Raw genomic sequence first — 25332 nt, 5'->3', positions numbered from 1 at the left:
TGAGCACTGTGCATTCAGAACTTGATACCCTGTAATCTAAGAAATTGACTTTTCTCCATAAGGATGCATAGTGAGGCTCATTTCACCATCTCCATTGCTCAAATGGCATACAGTTTCCATTATTTCCTGCATTTGCTACCAAACTCCACAAAATCATGCTGAACTGTTTTATCAGTGTACTATAGTAAACAGAGAGAATGAGTGTGCTTACACCACAGACAATCATGGCTTTTCATACCACCCCTACCTCTCTGGGATTGTGCCGGGGGAGGGAGGGCACACTACAACCTGACTCCATGCTCTCTTTATCCTAAAATGGCAGCTTTATGCCTGTCACTGTCCCCAGAGCTTGATGTGGCTGCAGAAAGCCCCTCATGCCACGTTCTGCATGCATGGCTCTTTGAAGCCTGTCCTGAAACATTCTCAAAGTGCTCTTGAGTTCTCCTATGCTATTCAGAACTGCCATTGAGTGGATTCATTGATCAGCCACAGCCACTTTAGCAGGGAGCCATTTTGTTCAGATTCAGAGGAAGGGCAAACCACTTTTGACATTACACATTGAAAACTGAAAAGTGAGCATAATAAACAATGCTACAGATTGATTCTATCCTACATGACTTCTAGCAGAATGCTGACCTCTGAATCATGTCTTGAAATGCCCCTTATGACTCTGGGGCTAGATCTTGCACCCGTTCATGTTGTATCTTTTTAAACACTACAGCCCTGGCACTATATATCAACAGATGGGCTTCTCTTGGCTGGCCAAGAGTATAGCCCACATTTATAGGGTGAACAAACCACAAGGCATAGCCGAGCTATTGTCAGGCACCAGGGCACACATGCTTATATTTCAAATATGTATTTCATAAAGAACTGAACATTTAACATTAAAGAGATTAAGAGTTAGAGAAAGCCTTTGCCCAACAGGCCCCATCAATTTCAGGCTTTGGCTACAAAACGGTGTCCTTGCTCCTGTCTGTGAGGGAAAGATGGGAGCAACAATACCTGCTTAAGTAGGAAAAAATAGACATCAGATCAAATAGTCATTTCATCCCACTGCATCTCTGTGACACCAGTGCAGAGGTAGAATTATGCCTCCCTGTACAGTCCAATAGTGTTTGGGCCAAGAATGAATCTGCTCTGGGAACAATTGCATGGCATAAAATATATATCACATATTATCAACCAAATCAAATGATATCTATATAAAACAGAGAGCAAACATGCTGTGATTCCCGGACCTGGTCCATGCAGACCTGCTTCAAAACCATTTTAAGCTATGAAACTCACTGATGGGCACTGACAAATCAGTATCTTTCCACAAGATACATGACAGCCTTCCCTTACCTGATATTAGCCAGATATTTTGGACTAAGGCTCTCAGCACCTCTGCTGCCATTGGCCATGCTGGCTGGGCCTGTTGGGCTCCAGAGTGCAAAAAATCTAAATTTTGAAGTTAGGAAAGGCTGGTGTATGAGATGACTGTATGTACACTATCCTAAGACATGTGTGACAGATGTATGTCAAGCAAAAATTGGTGCCACTCGGGTTGGACTGGGGGGCCAGCCCTTCCCAGTGACTACCCAGGGAGCAACATGCCATGGGAATGGTGAAAAGTAAGGCCGGCTAAAGCACCTGCACTGGATTAGCCTGCAGGGCTTACTGGGCTGAAATTGGTCACTATCACATCCTTTCTTTCTGCATCTTTAATGTATGGTCTGCTGGGCATACATGTAACTGTGTGGTTACACATATTCATTTTATTATTCTTACTTTATTATTTAATTAATTTCTATACTCCCTCTTAGTTTCTGGGCAGTTCACATAATCAAAATATGCAAATAAAAACTGAACAATTCATTAAAATCAAAAATAAATAACACTCCAATAAACCAATGAGATTAAAATAGAAACAATAGGCCCACAAATTTACTTTCATAAAAGATTATCTTTTTATACAACAGAATGGTGCTTATTCCTAAGTATCTGTGCTTTGCGATGATGAATTATGTGAGTTTACTATTATTTATTTCATTTTTATAGCACCCCATAGCCAAAGCTGGCTGGCTGGCTGGTTTCCTAAAAACAAGGCAATACAACACAATACAAATATTATAAAGACAGAGCAACATTGAAAAGTTTTAAACAGCTAAAAACAAAGCAGCATAGAATCACCCTGTAAAAGACACCTGGAATAGATAATCCACCCCCGCCCCCATTACCCTGTTGAAAATCTTTAAAGGCCTTGGCCTTAAGGACTGTCTTAACCTGGTTCCAAAAAGATGACAGGTTTGGTGCTGCAGTGAAGAGGCTGGGGTGGGGGGGGGGCACCACCAGGAAAGCCCTTCCCCTTATTGCCACCCTCCAAGTTCCTTCCAAATTGGCATTTGGAGGAAGGCTCCAGAGGCTGAGCATGGGTTATGACTGGGAGAGGCATTCTGACAGTATTGTTGTCCCAAGCCATATAAAGCTTTATAGTTTAAAACTGGCACCTTAAATTGGGCTTGGAAGCACACAGGAAGCCCATGCAAGCAGGCTAGAGCCAGTCTTGTGTTCAGACCTATGGGTCATGGCTATTAATCAAAGCTGCCACATTCTGCACAAGCTGCAGCTTCTGAATAGTCTTCAAGGGCATTCCCATGCAGAGTGATCTAATTTAGAGATCGCCAGAGCATAGATTACTCTATGGAAACAGATAGGGGCATAGCTGGGCCACCAGCCATGACTGGTAGAAGGCAATCTTAGTCACTGAAGCCACCTAAGCCTCAAGTAACAAAGATGGATAAAAGAGCAGTCCCCACGCTAGGAACCTGCTCCTTCAGGTGGGTGCAACCCCATGTAGAACAAAATGAGTAACCTCCATTCAATCAAATGGCCCACGCACTGACAGCCTCTCAGTCTTGTCTGAACTGAGCTTGGTTAGCTTTCATCCAGCCCATTGTCCCAGGCAGGCACTGGTATTACCCATCCATAGCCTTATCTCCTGAAGATCAAAAGGAGAAATAGAGCTGCATGTCATCAACAGACCGACGGCAGCACATTCCAAAACTCCAAATGACTCCACTCAGTGGTTTCATTGGTACATATTAAATAGCATGGGGGAACAGAACAGACACTTCAGTAACTCCATGCTGGAGAATCCAAAGAGCTGAACAATATTCCCTGAGCTCAGTCTTCCAGAGATGACCCTCCAAATAGGTGCAGAACTACCACAATGCGGTATCCCCTTACCACCAACTAAGAGTTGCTCAAGAAGGATGCCATGATTGCTGGTACTGAAAGCCACCAAGATGTCCAGGAGTATCAACAGGGTCACATTCCTCTTGTCTCTTTCCAGACATAGGTCAGCGTACAGGGCAAGCAAGTCTGTTTCTATGCCACACTAGGCCTTGAACCCCAACTGAAATGGATCCAGATAATCCATCTCATTCAAGAGTGCCTGGAGTTGATTGACAACCGCCTTCTCAAGAATCTTGCCCAGGAAAGGAAAGTTTGCTACCAGCCTAAAGTTATTAAGGTCTTCCTTAAAATGCAAAATTGCACACGCTGGAAGTATTTCATTTTTTCAAATCAGGCTTGCAAAGATGTTTGTTTGTTTATATTTATCACATTTATTTATTGCATTTGTTTGTTTATTCTCCAACATATCAAGAATTTAGAAACGGGGTAAAGCATGCAATGTGGTGGGAAGGAGCAATAACAAAAATTAGTTATGTGCACATGTAGCCATCTAGCAGGTGCATGTGTAAAGTCATTAAGTCTACAGCCTAAAATGAACCTGCAGCATTACTGAGAGCAAGCTGGAATGTCACATGAGCCAGTCCAACTTTGACCAAAGACATACTAGAGGATATGTAAGCTAACTTTATTTCCAAATGAAAGAACTCATGATAGATACTTCATTATATGAATGTTAAGTGCATTTGTGTATCTGACTAGAGGCTTCAAATGTCAACAGTCCAGAACTTAGTTTTAGTTAACTGATAGACAACAAGGACATGCAGTACACACTTGCCAAAGTGCTGGGTTTCATTGACACGGTCTCATTCTGTAGCTACTGCGCTGGGATAAGAGAAATCGCTTTTGGTAATAGCAGGTAGGAGAATCATAAATGAATGTAGTTAAGGTCTTTCTCCAAGCACAACAATGTGTATGTGCCCTGCTTTAAGCCAGAAACAGTGCCAGTTGAGAGTGCTCACAGTGAATCAAAAAGCTCCCATAATCATATTACTCTAGGGAAAATGTGTGAAGAGTATTTTTATTCCAGTGTATAAGTATTACACAGTATTACATGTTTGATATAGCTTGTTCAGCAAACAACAGAAATTATAACACAGGAAGGAATCATATAAAAAGGTGAGGACAAATGGAAACATTTCATTAAACATAGTATGTTTTGTTCTGTTTGTTCATTTACATCCCTGCCTCTTGCCAGACTCATCACTGACACATGAATGTTGAAACATATTAGAACTCTAACCACCAGCTTTACTTCCTGAATAAAATAAAGTGTCAGAAGTTCCTGGAGAGCAGGGGCTGGGGTGGGAAGAGATAATTTATATTTTTAAGTTTAGCACCTGGAATTTGCCTATTTCAGTAGACAAAGGAACCCTTACCCACATAAGTAGAAAAGCACCAATAAATTTAAAGTAGCTTATGCATGTTAGGCACTAATGAATGTCATCTTCTGTTTTGTCATGAAAAAAGATCTTTCTGCTGCTAAAGGAGACTGATTAGATTATGAATAGCTGTAGTGATTTGCAAAAATGGCTCCAGAGAGAGAGTCAGAGATTCCATAGACTTGTGGCACTTGAGGTTTCTGCCCTTTTTGTTGAAAATTAATTTGTCCTGTGGGTTATTGGATTTCAGCTCAGCCAATGTATATTGCTCAGTCATCACAAATTTACTTAAAATTTAGTGTAGCTGAAGTTCATTCAACAAGACAAAAGTCTACACCTGAAAGCTTTAAAAAAATCTCATATGGAAACCCTTTTAATAGTATACTTGAAGCTACTGATTCTCTGAACAGACTCATAAAGTCGTTTTTATAGGTATTAAACTATATCCGCTCACCATCTTGCATTCCCTTTGAATGTATGCAACCAATATTTACCTAGTATTATTTAAAGATAGCAATGCTACTTTTATGTATCTTTATTGTCTGGAAATGTTACTTTCTCTGATCCATTCATATTTCCTAAACTACAGTCCAGAATTCAGAATATTTGCCTCTAGCTACATAAGTGCTAACATCATGTATAAAACTAGCACTTACCTTGCTCAACCCATCATTCAGCAGCAGAAATAGAATACGTGGTAGACAATAGGCTGTTACTGAGGAATCAATGTAAAAACACTTAAGGGACAGTGGGATTACCCTCCTGGTTCTTTCCCTGAGTTTGCCTGCTGTCCCCACAACATCTAGATGCTTCATCTAACCCTGGGAACATGTGGTGGGGAACCACCGAGAATGGGGCTACATTGCCCTTTCAATTGTGGGGGCACCTTTCAAGAGTATAGCAATGAAGAGAGCTTGTGTACTTGGCTAAATATTCCACTAAGACTAGATTTGTTTTGTTTTGTTTGTATTTTCATGTAATACACTCTTGGTATTGTTTGGATCCTCATACCAATCCTGCAATGTTTCATGGGGCATGGAAGGTTCAATCATAAGTGGAGCTCTTTTGCCTGTAGGTTGTCAAATTCACTTGAATGCTCTATTTTTGCCATCATGCATGGAGATGGCACCTCTATTATGATGGAGCAGTGCGCATGAGATAAGGTCTCCTGATGATCCTTGGCAACTCCAGGTATAGGAGTGTAGCAGGGAGAGGCTATTGGGTTAAAACGAAGAGAGTGGCTGCCACTTGTACTGAGCTAGATGCACCAATGTAGTGATAGCACTGTGCTAGATGCATCAATGGTCTGACCCAGGATAAGAAACTGCTTGCGCATGAACCCATGCACCAATTCTACATACATGCAGTTGGCTTCAGATCCTCTTTTTACTTGTGCAAACCTAAAACAAACTTTGTCCTTAACATTTTGAGTTAAGTTCTAAAAGCAAAGTGGAACAGTGGGAAGGAAGGAGGGAGTGGGAGAACTCTAATAAAGACAGGGCAGTATTTCTCACCTCATATTGGTTAAAGTCTAATTTAAATTATGGGAAACAGTATATTTTTGGTATCTGTGGAGAGCAGGGGGACTAGGATGCTAGTGGAGTTGATGCCAAAAATATCAACAGCCAAGGCCAAAGACTAAAATGCACAATGAGATGAAGTGAAATGAAATAATAAAATCCTAATGTTCATGGGAAAAGATTGTGCAAGAACATAATAACTTTGCTTATAAACTTCACCTAAAAAGTCTGATTTCTCATTTAAACATGAAATGTACAAAATAAGCCCATGGCTACACAGGCCTGAGTAACTCAGTCTAGAGGTGGGAGGGTAAAGGTGTACAGATAATGGTACGCATATGCTTCCAATGGTTTGGTTTTGTTTCTTTAATTTTAAATTTAAAAAATCCAATTCAATAGCTTTCAATAAAAAAGGAAAAAACAGGTAGACCATAACTAGTCCTTGCAACCATTGGATAGTAATTTTTATTAACAGAGTTTACAGTCAACAGTGTCTTGTTGATACTACATCAATCATAACAATGATAGCTATGAAATACTAATATTGGAGACCATGTTTAAATCCTCCCAGCCTAGCTATTTAGGAGGCATTTAAATCTCTTTCCCCATTCCTAGCTTCAGTGATGCCTCCGGTTCAGCTTTAAGAGAGGCTGTCATTTCTGTGCTTCAGGTACAACATTTCTACCCTGGCAAGAAATGAGATGTCCCACAAAAGCCAAATCATGGCACAATGGACTGGAAACTTTAGATTAATAAACCTCTTCCAGTGGAGAACTAAATAACTTTTACTTGTTTTATTTGGGCCTATTTGTTTCTTTGAAGATTTATGGTCTTGCCCACAGATATGCATCTTATGTCTCACTTCTTCGGGTTAAAGAAAGATGATTTTAAATAGGCACCTGAGTGGCATAACCTGGAATCAGCAATGATCTAGCTTTTGTATGGGGAGAAAAAAAAAGAAGAAATTGTGGAGCTAACTTTCAAGTTAAATGAGAATAGCCTGATGACTCATGTCAGAATGACTTGAAGAGGATCTGCATATGGTTAAATAAATCTAGTAACTGATCATCAATAGGCTGCCAATATGCTTGCCCAAGGTTTTCATCAGCCCGGCTCTAGTGACACATCTCTTTAAGATGAATTAATGCTCTCCTCGCTTAAGGCTGCTTTAATTGATTGATGCTCAAAGTTTGGAAACTAAAAACCCATCCAGCTATTACAAGGCTCCTTTAACCAAGCCTTTTCCTTTGAAAGCAGTGGGCTCAATTGAAACTGGCAGCCCACGATTTTAGGTTTCAGGCAGCTCTGTCATTCTACTAGGAATGCGCCTGCCACTTCACACGATAGGTTGAACTGAAAGACATGTACTTTGAATCAGGGAATCAATAGAACACTTAATGGACAATTAGGAGAACAGCTGTAGGACTGTCAGAGACCCATCTGTACACTACTCAAGCAGCCTCAGCCTGGACAGGGCATGAGAAAACAAAGTACACTGCTGCAGGGCATTAGCTTCCATTACAAAACATCACTTTCATTCCCCATTGAATGTTAATATAGTTCTCTCTCTCTCTCTCTCTCTCTCTCTCTCTCTCTCTCTTTTTCTTCTTTTTTCCATTACAAATTTTAACACGTGTAGAAAATTATGGAAATTGCCTGGGCCATTTGTCAAGTTATATCATGTGAATTGATCAATAAATTTTACCACTTTGTTGTTAATGTAGATAAATTTTGGCATTTAATTAAGCAATCGCAAAAATGTGGCCACTTTCAATTTCAGCAGATGCTACCTTTTCATGTCTAATGCAGGAGCAGCACAGGCAAATGCAAGCCAGTTGCTAAATATTTATAGACAACATGACAATACAGGAAAGAGTTATCATCAGTGATTTTGATGCAGAAACAATTAAAATGGCTAGAAAAAGAGCACGTGTGTGATGATGGGGTGAAATGATTTTTCTAGGAAATATATTATCATGATATCTAAAAGAAGAAAAAATGCACGTATACTCAAAGGCACATTGTACGCAACACACGAACAGACATGCTGCAGTGAGGTTGTTTAAATTCTTATCGCCTCAAACATTCACAGCATAAAATCCATGCACATAGGTACTTAGGCAAAGGAGCCATCTGTATGTCTAGGACTCATGTAAGTGCAGTATTTTGTATGATATTGTACAGTTTGTAGATAAAAACTATAATATTGATGGCCAAGATCCAGAGAAGCTTCCTTACACATGCCAAAGGAATTCTGAGCAATTTTCCTCTGAACATGGTGCTGTATTGCGAATTCTTTCTGAAATGCCTTTGTTCCAAAAGAGGGTTGCAGAGTGGTGATGGTTGAGTGAGTCAGGGCTACACAGGAGACATTGCAGAGCTCCCTTGGGGACATGGAACTAGTTGGGCACCTCTTGTGTTGTGTTGTGTTATGTTGTGTTGTGGTTTGTTTGCTGTTCTGGAACCTTTGGAACAAGAAGGCAGCTACTGATCTTGCCTTCTTTCTTTTCTTTCTTCCTGACACATGGTATCAAAAAGATGCTACTAAACAACGAGCTACAGCTGCAGCTTGAACTGTGCCTTGGAACCAAAGTCCAGGGCTCCACAGCCAAGCAGGTCCCCAAATGATGACCCAGAGGGCAGCAAGTGGTTCAGCCAACAAAGGCAAACACCACTTTATTCCAGTAATCATAATGTTACTATGATTTTTAAAATGTAAAAATGCAGGGGGGTGTAAATTTGGATGTTACTATTCAAAATACCAGGGTTACATGAATTACTATGTAAGCCATTCTGAGCACTTGTGCAGAAGGACAGGATACAAATGTTTGCAATAAACAAACAAATGATACAGATGAAGTTGTAAGCAATGTAAGAGTGGTAAAGTGCAATGCCAGTTGTGCACTTCACAGCTGAAGTAATATACATGACCTTTTAAAGAAAGAATCCAAACACTATTAAGTCCTGGGTCTAAAGTTAATTGCACCACACCAAGGGGGCAAACCCAACTGGTTTGGACAACTCTCTGTGTGTCCAAGTAGGCACAGGGAGTCTGTTTCTCCATTGCAGCCCTCAAGCTGGGATGGCAACTCTGGTGTGGAACTATTCAAAAGCCATTTGTGATAACATTGCTGTCATACTACAAAAAAGAATTACACCGTTCAGATCTAAGCCCTTGTACAGTTATTCTCTTGAACCAGTACAAGAACAATAAACAAATTCTCTTTCCAATCTTTTTGTACCCACTCGTTACTTTGTTCTGATCTGAGCATACATAATGCATACAAAGGTACCCAGTTGTACATAGTTATGGTTTATTCCTGTTATAGAATTATAGATATCTGCTTCACAATAACTATATTCGAGCACCCCGAAATTCATCTACAATTGTTCTAGTATTCTGTAATGAGCTATTTTCAAAGCACATACAAGTCTCCATTGAGAAAGCAAAACTTAATATTTAAATTTGCTCTAACAAAACAGTATCTGAATTTTTTGGATTGGAGTGTGTGTGTTATGGGTATGTGTGTGTGAAAGAGAGAGAGAGGACGAGCAAGAGCAAAGCACCATGTGTTCATGTCTTTGAAGGTCAGCTCTGAAAACTTTTAAAGCTCACACAGATGCAGACAGACAATAGGCAACATAAATGAACATTTTAGTTTTTCTAGATGGCCGTAGGGATGACAAGATGAAGTCCTCCTGCCTTTGACAGCCAGAGGCCCTAAACAGGGGTTGAAATGATTAACTGTAGTAGCTCATTGGAGTGAATTGTGGGTTGGCTGCCTCTTGGTTCATTTGCGGGTGGATTAACAATAGGATATGGCTTAGAATCACATGGCTTTCTTTATCGTAATTACCAGGGCACACACGCGCCACACACACTTTCTGCATCCTTTTTACTCAGTTTTGCCAGTTAGAAAGCAAAGGAACCAGCAGATCTACTACTACTTGAAGAACAGAAACATACTGACCATCGAAATCCAATTGGACTCATAAGCCTTCTTGAGGATTCTCCCAGTCCTCACTTCTACTGCCAGCTAATATATGCTAACTTAGTTTTAGTAGGCTAAAATATATTGTGCAAGGCCAGAGAGAGCTTCTTTGACATCCAGTTATATTGTTACAGTTAATACTGCCCCTTGAATTTTTCCATTGGCTTAGCACAGGCATGTCCAAAGTCCGGCCCAGGGGCCAATTGCAGCCCCTTTTCAAATTTCGAGTGGCCTGCAGCCTCTTCTCCCCGCCAGCTCAGCCTGTCACTCATCCCCGCTGGCCGGCGTTTTTCCCTTCACTGCACAGCAGTTCCCGCAGCTGTCCCCTGCTGCCTCCTGCTCCTTCAAGGCTGGTGGTTGTATTTCACCAGAAGATGGCAGTAGACCTGAGTCAGCACTCTTGCCGCATGACCCTTGTGACACAAGGCTTGTGTGCCCATTTCTAAAATGGCGACTGTAACTAAAAAAAGGAAAGTTGACAGCAAGGGCCGCCGCTTCCAGGACAAGTGGAAATTGGAGTATTTTTTTACTGAAATACGAAACAACTGTGTCTGCCTAGTTTGCCAAGAGACTGTGGCTGTTTTTAAGGAATTCAATATCAAGAGGCACTACCAGATGAAACATGCTAACTATAACAAGCTAACTGGGAATGAATGTGGCGAAAAATTGAAGGAACTGGAAGCTGCTTTGACGGCACAGCAGCGCTTTTTCACAAGAGCCCGTGAGTCAAATGAAAATGCCACAAAGGCAAGCTACGAGGTGGCAACGCTTATTGCCAAGCACTGCAAACCTTTTACTGAGGGTGAATTTATTAAAGACTGTGTGATGAAAATGGTGGAGAAAATTTGTCCTGAGAAGAAGCAAGAGTTTGCCAATGTTTGCCTGGCTCGTAACACTGTGGTACAGAGAATTGAAGATGTTTCATCTGATATTAAGAGACAGTTAGAGGCAAAAGGAGTGGAGTTTGACTTTTTTTCGTTAGCCTGCGACGAAAGCACGGATGCATCTGACACCGCTCAGTTATTGATTTTTTTGAGAGGAGTGGACAATGACATGAAGTGAGTGAAGAGCTACTTGACCTCCGGAGCCTTAAGGTCCAAACAAGAGGAACAGATTTATTTGTTTCTGTTTGTTCCACCATAGATGACATGAAACTACCGTGGAATAAAGTCACTGGGATTATTATGGATGGCGTACCTGCCATGGCTGGCGAGCAAAGTGGATTATCAACCCTAGTCTGTAACAAAGTCAGCGAAGAAGGAGGCAAAGCTATAAAACTCCACTGTATTATTCACCAACAAGTTCTCTGTGCCAAACATCTGAAACAGGATCATGTTATGAAACCGGTGATGAAGGCTATTAATTATATTCGCTCCAAAGCCCTGTGCCACCACCAGTTTCAACAGTTTCTACTTGACATCCAGGCTGAATACGGAGATGTTGTGTATCACAATGAGGTAAGATGGCTCAGTCGGGGGTCTGCACTGCAGCGCTTCTACTCTCTTAGGGAGGAAATCGGACAATTCTTGGCAAAAAAGGGACAACTGATGCCAGAGCTATCTGATCCTGTTTGGCTGGCTGATTTTGGATTTTTAGTAGACATAACGCAACATCTGAACGTGCTGAACACGAGCCTTCAGGGGCAAAATGCAGTGGTAAGCCAACTGTATTCACATATCAAAGCCTTTGGGACCAAGCTGCTACTTTTCCAAAGGCACCTGTCACAAACGCAGCCCAATACCACACATTTCCCATCGCTGCAGGAAATAATGACCAGTTTTCCACAGAACAATATGAGTGCGCAAATGAGGTATGAAGCAGACATCTCATCTCTGGCTGAGGAGTTTCAACAGCGCTTTCAGGATTTTGCAGCTATTGAAAAGAGATCACACTTTTTTCATCTCCTTTCTCTGTGGACCCTGATGACGCTCCAAACCACCTGCAGCTGGAGCTCATTGAGCTGCAGTGTGACGCCAAGTGTTGCAGTCGGCACCAACAGCTCCCTCTTGTCAACTTTTACCGCCAGCTGGATAAAGACAGGTTCCAAGAGATTCGAACATTTGCTAAGAAAATGCTGAGTTTGTTGGCTCGACATACTTGTGTGAGAAGACATTCTCAGTTATGAACATTAACAAGAACTGCATGAGGACGAGACTAAGTGACTTTCACCGGCATGACATCTTGCACATCAAAACTACTGTTTTTGAACCAGACCTGGCCTATATAATGCAGTCGAGATCTCAGTATCACCCTTCACATTAGTGCAGTTAAGTTATTTGTTTAGTCTTTCATAAAACAGTTCATTTGCATTTAATGTTAATGGTTCGAAGAATGTCAGGCTGAATGGTCGGCCCTCACACATTTTCACCTCACCAAATCTGGCCCTCCTTGCAAAAAGTTTGGACACCCTTGGATTAGCATGATAGAACTTGATAAAACCAGGTTAATCAGGTGTCCTATTTTACAGAGAATGATCCTCTATTTGAAAGTGTCCTCTAGTTGATGGCCTATCCAGGCCAAACCAGGATTAAAGTTAAGGAAGTATGAGGAAAGTGAGCAGGAGCCTTGAAGCTTCCCATTATCAGTTAGCCCTTGGACATCAGGTTACCTCACCAGTCTTCTCAGCTCTGCTGAGACACACACACACACACACACACACACACACACACACAGAGAGAGAGAGAGAGAGAGAGAGAGAGAGAGAGAGAGAGAGAGAGACTGTATTTCTATTTAAATACAATTACACAATGTGTAATTATTTATAATTTTGCAGCAATAAATATACATTTGCATATACACATATTCTGCAGTTTGTGTCCCCTTTTGCTCTCTTTTTTGGCAATGTTTAAATGGCTACCTGGCTATATGAATCTGTCTTATCCTGACTCAAGCCACAGTATAAGGGTATCAAAGCTTAGACCACATTCCATTTGGGGTCCTCAGAAAGTCAAGCCCAAATGCTGCTTGGTACACTGATGTTTTAGATTTAAAATGCCAAGGATTTAAAATCATATGGAATGACACTGAAATATTTTAAGGCTCTATGAAGCATGATGTGATTGTGAAAGATTTTGAACGAATAGATCCTTCCTTCTTTGCTTCCTTCCTCTCTCTCTCTCTCTCTCTCTCTCTCTCTCTCTCTCTCTCTCTCTCAATCTCTTCCCCCCCTTCCCTGCCCCCATGCCTTCCTTTTATTTTTTTGTATAGGGAACTTATTTCCATGATTTATTAGAGATGCTTCATTGAGACATAGAAGCATTTTCCTAATAAACTGTGAGGTTAGCACCATTGTTTTCAGTACAACTGACCCCTGGCTTTGCTGTAAAACCAAGATCATTAGAAATGGTCCATTGGTTATATTGGAACATTTCTAATGAACCGAAGGGTCAGCTCTATGGAAATAATATAAAATATCCAGATTCGTGATGAAAAACTCAATTGAAATGCATGATACATTTCTAATAAATCCAGATTTTAGTGGAGCTCAACCCTGAGTCCATTAAAACGTTATGAAAAAATAGTCACCGAGCATGCATCTTAAGTACCTCTTTCCTACGTTAATCTCTCATTTACTTTAAAATGTGCTGTAAAAATAGCAAAAGGCACCCATGAAAATTTGTTAAAGTTTGCCCACTTTTTTTACACATACATAGGAGGAAAAGATCATTTAGAAAATACTTTCTCCTATTCTAAATCTAAAAGCTTGTATTATAATAGCAAACTTTAAATAAATATTTAATTTCTCTGGAATCACTGTCTACACTAAAAAAATTAATCCATATCATCCATAAACTTTGAAGCTGTAAGCAGTTACTTCTTTGAAAACCTCCATTACCACAGTCAGTCCTGGGTTGCACTTCCATGATGGAAATTGCTTTTCATATCCTGTTAACAAAGGTTACGGTAACTATGTAAAAGTTATATTAAAAATTCCTCACTGCACAAAACTCCAACAGTCTATATTTTCTTGCTTTTTCAGGTGTAACTATTGCTCCTTCCTGTTGTCTTGGCACTGTGTTCGTTTTTCCAAATGCTGCCTTTTTCCTGAGGGCAATGTCATCCCAGCCGAAGATGTGCATCCTGATCCTAGGTATTTTTGGTGCACAATTCCCACAATATTTGACAGTTAGCCACGCTAAATGGGATTTATGGGAACTATGATCCAAACCAGTCCAAACCTGTTCTAACTAGTTGGGAGACCACATTGCCTGTGTGACAATCCCACAGTGTTAATTAGATTTGACTTCATAATGATCATGACACAAATTCAGAGACAAGGTGAGCCTTCTGAATAGGTGCCAGGAAATCCTGCTTGACTGTGCACACTGGTAACCCTTTAATACCCCTGTCCAAAAAGATCTCCCAAACGGGGGCATTTTAGTTTTAAAATGTAGGCAATAATAAGCTCCTAATACAATTAGTATTACACTACAAAAAGCAGCATTTTTGGTGAGTATTCATTGTAAGTATGTTTTTTTATTTTATCACAGCAAAATTCAGAAACTGAGAAATGCATCCCTTTTTCCCAAAGGCCCAGTTGCAATGGGAATGGGCCAGCTGGCATGGTATTTTCTGTTCTGGAGGCAAGGAGGCCTGGCTCTTGGAGTCCCTGCTGTGATGCTAGGACTCTGAAAGATCCTACCTCCTCACAGACAATGATGTGAAGCTATAGAATCATGTGCTGAGAACATCAAATAGAATAGCTGTGGCATATACAAATTCTGCTTGGTGTTATGTGTGGTACAATCATCTCTGACTTATGGTGACCCAATGAATGAAAGCCCTCCAAAATGTCCTATGCATGACAGCTTGCCTACCTGCTCCATATTCAAGCTGTGGCTTCTCCTATGGAGTCAATCCATGTCATAATTCAGTCTTCTTTTTCTTCTTCTGCCTTCAACTTTCCCTAGCATGATTGCCTTCTCCAAGGACTTGCCTTCTTATGATGCATCCAAAGTACTTCTACCAAGTCCAAACAAGTTAAATGCAATTCTTAAAGCTTTCAACTATATAGGAATGGAGTCCAAATGTTTAAGGTAAATGAAAAGCCACTGTTACCTATTCTAGGGAAAGATCTTTGGAACAGGCTTTTATGAAAACTGGAAAAGAGCTCTCCCAGGGTCCAAGATGTAGGAGCCAGCAAAGTTCAGGTAACCCAGGTAGGAAGAAAAGAAACTGTTTTAGAACTGAAAGGCACTGTGGGGGTCTGACACACACCAGTAAATTTTTAAAAAGTTGAGTGAGGGGATAGGCCAAGATGCTCAGAATTTAAGCATCTACAGTATGCCCAAAAGACTAGCCTGGAAAAGATGGCTAGCAGCAGTCTCAAAAACTGAAAGGAAAACATCTCCCTTTTCTCCTAAAACCCCCCACAAATAAACGGACTATGGCTTAAGGCCTCAAATAAGTAAAATCCATTAACAAAATCTGGAGTTATGTAAACAAGAAAAAAATGTGATCAAACAAGGAAGTGAAGAAAGCTCTTTTTCCTGTTATACAAACATAGAAACAAAGTGAGTCAGAAGTGGTCTCCCACACCATCTAGTCTGACCCCCAGCTCTAGCCAGCTTCACTCACGACATGTTATGCAGACACTATTTTTACTCCAGTTTCTCATCTCAATGTTCCTACCTTCTGACTAGTTGGACTGGCATTTTTTAATTTCCAGTTGCAAATTAGAATTGGTTCTGGAATGATAAAAGAGATACAGAAACCTACAAAAACATTTTTCTATAGTTTTAGCTGCTGATGTTACCCTAGGCATTATCAGAAACACTCCAAACCCATGGCACTGCTAACTGCAAGAATAACAAGCATTGCAACTTTCCCTGTTAGCGATCCATTTTCACAACTTGACCACAGCTTTATCGGCATGGTTGTCTTCTCCTGCAGTCTCATTTCCAGGAAGCACAACTTCCTGCCCTCAAGTCTGCTTGTCAGTGGTTGGGCTTGACTAGGTGTACAGGAAAAGAATCTCTTGGTGATGCTGCAGATGACTGGTGCTAAACAGTCTCTATCTCCACATTATGGAGAAGTTGTGGCAAGTCTAGCTCAGGGACAGCAAGTGAGGAAGCAAGATACACAAGCTGAAGGAACAGACTTTCCTTTCCTTCATTTTTGCCTGACACTTGTCTGATACCTCTTTCTACAGAACAGAACATAGTACCATCTAATCTGGAGGAGTACATAATGATACATTTGAGCAAACAGATATGCATTCTCTTTATGATATAACTCAGGCAGCATAAAGGTTGTACGATACTGTATTACAAGATATGACCTGAGCAAATGTTTGAATATTAATAAACATTGGCAAGTTTATTACATAGGCTTCCTGGTTGATTTTATCTTGAGATCTGAAAAGAAAATTGCAAGATACTTATAACAGACCACTAATCCTGGTCAGGCCTGACAGGATGGAATCATAGCAGATTCCCACGGTCCTCTTGTGAAATGGTTTGTTTGTTTTAACCAACTTTACATGAGGTAAATAACCACTGAGTGTCAGATAAGTTCGGACCCTCAAACAGGGAGATTTTTCCACAGAGCTGTCATGGGTGTCAGTTCCAGGATAGGAGAAATTTGGGACTGGGGACATGTTATCATGCCTATGACCACAATACTCAGGGTGATCTTGACACAGATAATGAAATCAGGAAGGCATCCAAGGAAGAAAAGTTTGTAAAAATGGTTGACTAATGGTTTAGCATCACATAGACCAGGTAAATGCAAGTTCCAGAGGTAAAATTTCTAGAAAAGCTCATGACTGTCCTAGAATAGCTGTTCATGGAAATGATTGGATGGGAAATGACCCCAGACTTAATCCTAAATAGCATCCAGAGGGATGTGTTATTGTACTCATTGGAAAGAGTAACTTCACCAGACAATTGTCAACAAAACTTCATTTACTTCTCAAAAGTGAGAAAACTAGTAAACAAAGTTGAAAAGGAGAGTAAAGAGGATAATGATTCTCCAGGAAGCTTGTGGATTATTCAAAGCCAAAATAATTGAAGCTCAGCTTAGAAAAAAAATGCTTAATCTAAGACAGAGTTAAAGTGGCTGGACAGCTTTCTTAAAACAATGGAACACTCACCTAAACGAATAAGCCAAAAAGGAACACAAAAGAAAACCAAATACATAAATAAACTAAAAACATCAAAACCAACAATAAAAATATCTTTAATTACAACGGAAATAGAAAAGCAGCTAGGGAAAAAGTTTGACTGTGAGACGGCAAAGGAGTTTAAAATATGCTCAAGTAACATAGGTGAGATGCAGGAAGCTGAATGAATTATTTGCATCATTCTTCACTGCAGAGGATCTTGGACAGATTCTTGCACTTGAACTGACTTTTTTAAGGATATGGTTTTGAAGAAATGAGGCAAGTAGTGGTGACAAGCAATTACGTTCTAGGTCTAACTGCAAATTACAAATGAATGAATCAATCAATCCAGATGGTATCCACCCCAAGAGCTCTTGAAGAACTAAAATGTGAAATTGTTAAACTTCCAACACAAATATTTAGTTGCCTCTAAGGAGGGTGGAAAGCAGCCAATTGGATCCTTCCATTGCATCTTCACCATATTGAGGGCTGCCTCCACAAACCATTGTTGTTTGGATACTGGGGGCCACTTGTCTGGTGATGGAATTCACAGTAACACACAAAGGGGATGAGAAGCATAGTTACCTGCATGGAGTGTTCAATCAATGGTATTGTCCAAAATGTGCTGTTCATGTCCAATTTTAAAAAGATTTTGATTTTGCCTAGCTGCCCCAGTGCGTGCCCCACCACAGGCATGGGATGCAGTTCTATTCATCTGGCTAAGATCTTTAAAAAAAACCCTTACATTTCCATTTAGCTTACCTGTAAGAAATAGTGGGGCACTCTACTATGTGGGCTCACCTCCTGGTTCAATAATCTTAATTTGAGAACTCTAATGAAGAAGGGTTTGGGGTCTGATTTCAGTTTGATCTCATTTGGTTTCCCATCTTGCATAGACTGTGGAGGAATGCAGGGTATTCTGCGTGAGATTTAGCTGTGGACATAATGTTTGCTGTTGCTATGTATCCTAGGTATTTAATTAAAATAAAATTATATTTCTATATCCTTTTCACTCCAGGCAGGATACAACAGAAAGTTTTAAAACATTTGTAAAACATATTACAAATTAAATTAAAAACTATGTTTTAAAAGACTTAGAGAGCAATAACCAGTTCAATCTAAGTGTTGTAAAAAGATAAGCAAAATAAGAACATCTTCTTTGGAGCCAATCTAAGCCCTCTAGCAAGAGAGTTTCCTAGGTGAGAGAAACTAACCAACTGAACCTTAGCCATACAGCAGAGCAGCAAATGAAAGCAGGCAGTCCTTGAGATATTGTGACCCGACATTAAAGGCTTCACAGGTCAGGGCCAGCACCTTGAACTGAACCTGGAAATAAATTGGCAGCCAGAGCAGCTCTAGCAAAATGTGTGCACTGTGGTCTATGATATGCATCTCAGCTTGGTAAGCTACCTTGGGTTCCTTCCAAGAGGGAGATAGATGTAATAATACCAAAAAGTCTGATTTTTGTGCCAACTATACTTTTAAGTTACAGTAGTTTAGGAAATAAGGCAAGTGCCACTGGGGACGGATCCTTCTTCTCCTGGAAGGAGTGTAGATGAAACACCTGCCAAAGGCTCCTGGCTGCCACAAGCGCACACCTGGACATTCAGGAGCAACTCTGGGCCCAAAAGTACTCCCAGCTACAGCCCTGCTCTTTCAGAGGGAGCACAACCCCATCTAGAACACTTCCTGTTCCCAGTCCTGGGTCACTCTGTCTTCTGCTCTGGCTGCAGAGTATAATCTGGTGGAGAAATCCAGTTGCCCACCCCCAGGCCCTCCAGTCAGACAATGTCAGTGGGTGTTCAGGGGGACAGGGGGTCATCAGTGACACGAGTTATCTTGAAGCTGCTCTGCCCTCCTCTCCCACTCTGCTCTGACTGGATACCTGGACTGGATGGGCAAAAAATCTCATCTTGTAAAAATGCAGGGTGTGAGGATGGGGAAATGAAGAGCAGCTCCACCCTCTTCCTGCTCTGCACCCTTAGATGAGTAATGAATTAAGCAATTAATCAACTGAGAAGAAAAGAGGGGAGGGGAGGGGAGGGGAGGGGAGGGGAGGGGAGGAAGAAGAAGGTACTATCAACTTTAAAAACTCACCATAAGTAAAATTAGTCAAGAGACTATAAGGTGTAGTCCTCATGTTCTTTGGGACAGTCACTGACTCTCAGCCTGACCTACCTATTAGGGTTCTTGCATGGATAAAATGGAGAGGAGGACTACACAAGGGGATGCTGATGCTGATATAAAAACAGTGGTGGAAAAATATTCTGTCTCATTCTGCATGAATACAGTCAAAATCCATTAAGACCCTATTTGTAGCTGACAGAAAGAACAGATTACAGTGATATGGAGGGGGCTGGTTAAGGATGCATGGCCTGGGCAGAGTTTGGACTGGGAGGCCTACGGAACTACATTTGGCTCTCAGATGGAAGTTCCCCACAGATCAGAATAACCTTTGATTTTCTCTTAGATTGGAGTAGGAAGTTTCCCAGAATCCTGTAAGGCAAACTCTGGGATTGCAGTATTTGGAGCATCACCAAAATTTCTAACTGGTCCTTAAAGGCTTAAAGGTCTACCGAGAGCTTTTTGTTTTGTTCTGTGTTGTAAACTAAAATTGGTGTCTAAGATCTGGACTCCAAACAGACTTAATTAGAAAGTGCTCAACTTCTCCCACACGGCCAAATTGACTTGGCAGCTAGAAAAAATAACAGAAATGAATCTGTAGCTTCGGAACTCTTTTCTTTTTCTTCTCTTTCATTTGAACATGTCTTTAAGGAGTAGGGAATCTTCTTGGGATGTCGACATGTTGAGCAATTTTTTAAAAATGGCTTGGGCACCACCACAAAATGGTTACTATTCAATGTGAGGCAAAGATGAGTAACCTGCCCCAAACACTGAATGCAAAGCAGAAGTGAGGTCTGAGCCCCAACATACTAAACAATTCCTTTGAAGACATAGTTTTCAGCATCAACATGAACCTATTTCACAGCATTTCAAACAATTTCAAACTATGTTGGCTGCCAAGTAACAAAATGCATTAGGGTTAAAAAGAAAAGTGGATACTCCTTAGTAGGCACCAAGAAAAGTGTCCAGGGTGCCTTGGGAGCCACTGTCACTGGATTGCCTGGTGTCTGCTCTAAGGTGTGTCACCACCCTTACAGTTGCTACCTGCTTGCTATTGTGTTGCCCATTCCTCTTTTTCAAGCTCTTCAGATTTCTCTTGGGATTTTACCATCCTAATGAATCTGGCATCATCCGAACAGTTGACTACCTGAGTTATCAATGTTATCCATTGATAACATAAATAGCACTGGTCCTAATTTAGATCCTTGGATGAGATCCTTGTTCTTACTCCCATCCTTTGTGAGAACTGGCCAATTCATCTTCACTGACTGTATGACGTTCTCTCTTTCTCTCTCCCCCCCCCCCACTCTCACCCACACACACTCACTCACTCACAGCACATTTCATTTAAAATTAACCAGTCAATACTCTCTACCTTCAACTTGCTTTCTTTACAAGGCTGCTAGGGGAAGCACAATGATACATGCAGTTTTTATACTTTAGAGGGTTTTATATGGGTCCTTCTGTTAATAGTCAAGGAGACAGTTTCCATCACAGATGTTGGGCAGGAAAAGAACGCTCAATCTAGGAACAAATGCTCCATGTTTCAGTGGTTTGTTGCTAAGATCAGCTATAGGTACCAAACGTATGTGTGTGTGTAAGAAAGATAGAAAGCATATTAATGGAATTCTATCTCAACAGATTTAATTCTTAAATGCTACACATACTTGTTTAATCTCTCATTTTAAAAGTAGGAAAGGTTAGATTATAACATCAGTTTAGCTCTCTTTGAAGCAGGTAATAATTAAGTTGATTCACTGTTGCAATTACTGTCAAATCCCCCTTAATTACCAGAGATTTTATAGCAGCTTCATTATACTTCTGCTGTAATGCATTGTGGCCCTAAGGAGAAAGGGGTTGCAGGAAATTCTGCAGAGCATGTATAATTCTAAGCTGCGGTTAAAGCTTCTCATGAAAGCCTCTGCACTAAATTTATCCTTCTCTCCCCCCCTCCATTTCTTCTCATTATTTCAAGTACTTTAACTGAAGTAACACCACTAAAACATCTACCTAACTTCCTAAGTGAGAATTGATCTTTTCACAGATATTAGAAATAAAAATGGGGAATGAGCAAATGAACAGTGACTTATTTGCTGTGGAAATCTCAATACCTCCCCAAAATAGGAGTAACACCAATTTTAATCACATTGGTAGCATAAGCATTGCTCTGCCACTCTAACAATTCCCTCTAACACTAAACTTGAGTGGCATAGTATTTTACCAGTTGTAAACAAAATGAGATTACCAAAAAATACAGTATTGTTTTAAGGTAAGGTAGGTAAGGTAAAATAAGTCCGACAAACTAGGAGGACTTCCCAGATACACAAAAGTGTATTATTTTGCAAATTAAAATATAAATACATGTTTTAAAACTCCCAAACTGCTGGACAACTTTCATGTTCAATGCAATACATTGTTCAAGCTTCAACATTTTATAACAGGTATTTGGAGCTAGAAATATTGAGATGGACCCAATTATCACATGGGCCAAGGGCAGGAACTTCTGCTAGCAGATGGGGTCTCTCAGTCGTCCCTTCCCCACTACCCAAATCTGTTCCAGAACATCCCCCAACCTGCCAGAGATTAGGGTGGCACATGGAAGGGTCCTGGGAAGGAGATGTCTACTCTGCCAGTGATTTCCTGTATCTGATTTAATGACACCATTGCACACAGTCCCTGGGTTAATGGGAAATTAATGCTTTCCACCTAATGCATTTCAGGAGTTAGGAAAGGAAAAAGGACAGCCCTTTGCTGAGCTTCACTACTTATGCATAACCAGAAAAAGAACAAATACAGAACTGAAACAGGACCAAAAAAAGGTTCTTATTTGCTTCTGCGGTTACATGTACAGAAGCAAATAAAACAAATAGAATAAAAGAAATATTTCTATTATTTTAAATAGAAATAAAGCAGACTTCACCAGTGGCAAAGAATGTGGCTAGGTGATCTGTTTAGTTGCTCAATTCGCTAAGCAGTGCCCATGTTGAAGCTCAAGTCGCCCTGTGGAACAGGAAAATGACTTGGGCAGTTGACCTGATTGCACCTAAGTGTCCTCTCCACTCCTGCAGAGCCTGGTCATTTCCTTGCTATACATCTGAACTGAGGGTGATGAAGCCAGAAAGGGGATAGGTAGAGTGCAAGAGGAAGAAAAGTCCAACTGAACATGGCTTAGAACCCACTATCAAGCCTATTCTGTGGCAATAAAACTGGTAAACATTGGTATTTTGCTACCTGTGTTGCTTATTCACAGTGCCAGTCGAGCTATTTTGGATAGTAGTCTAAAGTCTCTTACCATCTGGTTTGCTGGATGAGACTCCAGAGCCCTCAATGGCTGACTGTGATGAATTTGTGTTGCACTTCAAGAGAAAAGCTGCTCAGATACGGTGTGAGCTATACTCCACAGTTAAATCAGCTCAGTCTTAGGGTGATGCATCCATTGCACCATTCTTTGGTCCTATTCTGATGGATGAATTTCAGTTATTGCAACCCAATGATGTGGACAAGGTTGTTGACTCTGTCCATCCTACCACTTGCCCACTCAACCCTTGCCTATCATGGCTTATTGGAAAATCCATGGAGGGGGTTCGTGCCTGGGTCTAGGAGGCTGCCAATGCTTCTTTGAGAGAGGAATTGGTTCCAGCCAGTTAAACAGGCAGTACCACTCCTAAAATAGCAAAACCTGGACCCAAGGATAGTCACCAACTACCAACTGTTAGCAAACCTCCCCTTTTGGGGCAAGTTGTTGGAGCAGGTGGGCAGCTCCAGGTACTCTTGAATGATTTTCTAGATCCATTTCAATTCTGTCTTAGGCTGGGGTTCAAGACAGAGATTGCCTTGGTCATCCTTTGCTGGGAGAGAGACGGGGCAGTGCGACCTTGTTGATTCTCCTGGACCTCTCAGCAGCTTTCGGCACCATTGACCACGGTGTCCTTCTGGACAGGTTGGTTAGGGTGGGAGTTGGGGACACTGCTTTGCAGTGGTTCCACTTCTTTCTGGCCAACTATGTTCAGAAGGTGGTGCTGGGGAGAATTGCTCTGCCCCATGGTGGTTGCACCATGGGTTCTGCAGGCCTCTATACTATGCTGTTCAACATCTGCATGAAACCACTGGGAGATCATCAGGAGGTTTGGGCTGCTGTGCTATATATATGCTGATGATACTCAACATTACCCCCATTTATATCCAATCCAAGAGAGGCAGTCTTTGTGTTGAACCTGTGCCTGGCCTCAATAAAGGACAGGATGAGGGTCAATAAACTGAAACTCAATCCAGACAAGATGGAAGTGCTGACAGATTGGAGGGTCATTATCATGTCCTGGATGGGGTCGCTCTCCCCCTAAAGGGCAGGATCCACTGCTTGGGCATGTTCCTGGACCCAGGACTATCACCTGAGGCTCAGGCGGACTCAGTGGCAAGGGGAACATTCCTTCAGCAAAAGTAAATATATCAACTTTGCCCTTACCTGGGCAGACATTACCTGGCCACAGTCCCTCATTCATTGGTAACATCCAGATTAGATTACTGTAATGTGCTTTATGTGAGGCTGCCTTTGAAGATGATCTGGCAAATCCAGCTGGTTTAACACTGGGTCATGCATTTAGTAACAGGTGCCAATTTGATGGTCCACATAACAACAGTTCTATATAAATTATACTGATTGCGAGTTGAAGCCCTGGCCCATTTAAAGTGCTTATTTAAACATATAAAGCCCTAAATGGCTTAGGACCTGGCTGCTTAAAGGACTGTCTTCTCCCATATATACCAGCCCACCCATTAAGATCTGGGCAGAAGGCCCTTTTAAGAGAGCCATCCTCAAGGAGACTTGGCAAATAGAGGAACTTTCTCAGTGGCAGGCCCCCATTTGTATAACAGGCTTCCTAGAGAAATTCAGCTGGCACCAACATTGCTCTCTTCTTGGTGCCAAGCAAAAATGTTTCTCTTCTTCAGGTATTGACTTTAAATTGTTTTTAATACATGGCTGTATATGGTTGTCCCATCACCTGATAAAGTTTTAAATGACCATTGTTAAATTGTTGTTGTTTGATATATCATTAATGTTATCATTTATTTTGATTACCTGCTGTAAGCTACTTAGAAATTCCTGTTGGAATAGTTTTGTGAGCTATAAATGCAAAGACAGACAGACAGACAGACAGACAGACAGACAGACAGACAGACGATTGGCAACTTCAAGGTTGATGCTTTTCTCCCTTCTTATGACTCTATCTTTGAAGAGAGATACCTTACCTTTTCTACATCCCACTCACCAGACACCAATTCCTGTGTTATCTAGTACTAAAGGGCTGTTTTGGGGTACAGAAAATCCTCAAACCTATGTGTTTTAGTGGCATATATTGGAGTGAGGATCTGATGGATGAAGAATTGATGTGGATTGAAAGGAAAAGCGGCAAAAAGATTTCATTTCACTGAATAGGAACATCTCATGTTTGGTTGCAAGGCTGCTTCTGGGATCTCCTCTTTTTTTAGGATGGAAAGAGATCTCCCAATCTACCAGTTGATCCTCCATTCTGTGAGATGGATACCAACATCTGGGTGAAAGATAATCCTTTGATCCTGGGAGATGATGACTAGTCACATTGGAAGCCCTATGTAGTTGTTCTCAGACAGGTGGAGGTGGGTGAACCACCCCTGCTGGGGCCACCATGGTGTGACCAGGATACAGGAAGTCCTTTCCCTCCAAATCTTCACCAACACCCTGGTGACAAGTGGGAATAGAGAGAACAAATAAAATGGGGTCCTTTCCCACTGGAGAAGGAATGTGGCTCCTGATGTTCCATGTCTGATCCTCGCTTGGGAGCAGAAGTGGTCTCACATTCCATTTGTCAGGGTGATGAAGAGGTCCACCAATGGAATACCCCAGGTCTGGAACAGCTGTGTAATGACCTCTGGATGCAGCTCCCATATGTGGGTCCCCCTGGTCCTCCTGTTGAGGGCATCTGCTGTAATGCTGATGG

The 25332-nt window shown here is 41.2% G+C and overlaps 1 protein-coding gene across 1 annotated transcript in view; it reads right to left on the bottom strand.

Annotated features, from left to right (window-relative positions):
• The window catches only part of ATG4C (autophagy related 4C cysteine peptidase), a 122264-nt gene that overhangs the window by 45703 nt on the left and 51229 nt on the right, over positions 1–25332 (bottom strand). The window lies entirely within an intron of this gene.

The sequence above is a fragment of the Varanus komodoensis genome, unplaced genomic scaffold (assembly GCF_004798865.1).
Source record: "Varanus komodoensis strain SLA01 unplaced genomic scaffold, ASM479886v1 scaffold20_1, whole genome shotgun sequence".
Taxonomy (NCBI): Eukaryota; Metazoa; Chordata; class Lepidosauria; order Squamata; family Varanidae; genus Varanus; species Varanus komodoensis.
The sequence above is the reverse complement of the archived record's forward strand: the minus strand, read 5'-3'. Positions and strand labels throughout refer to the sequence as shown.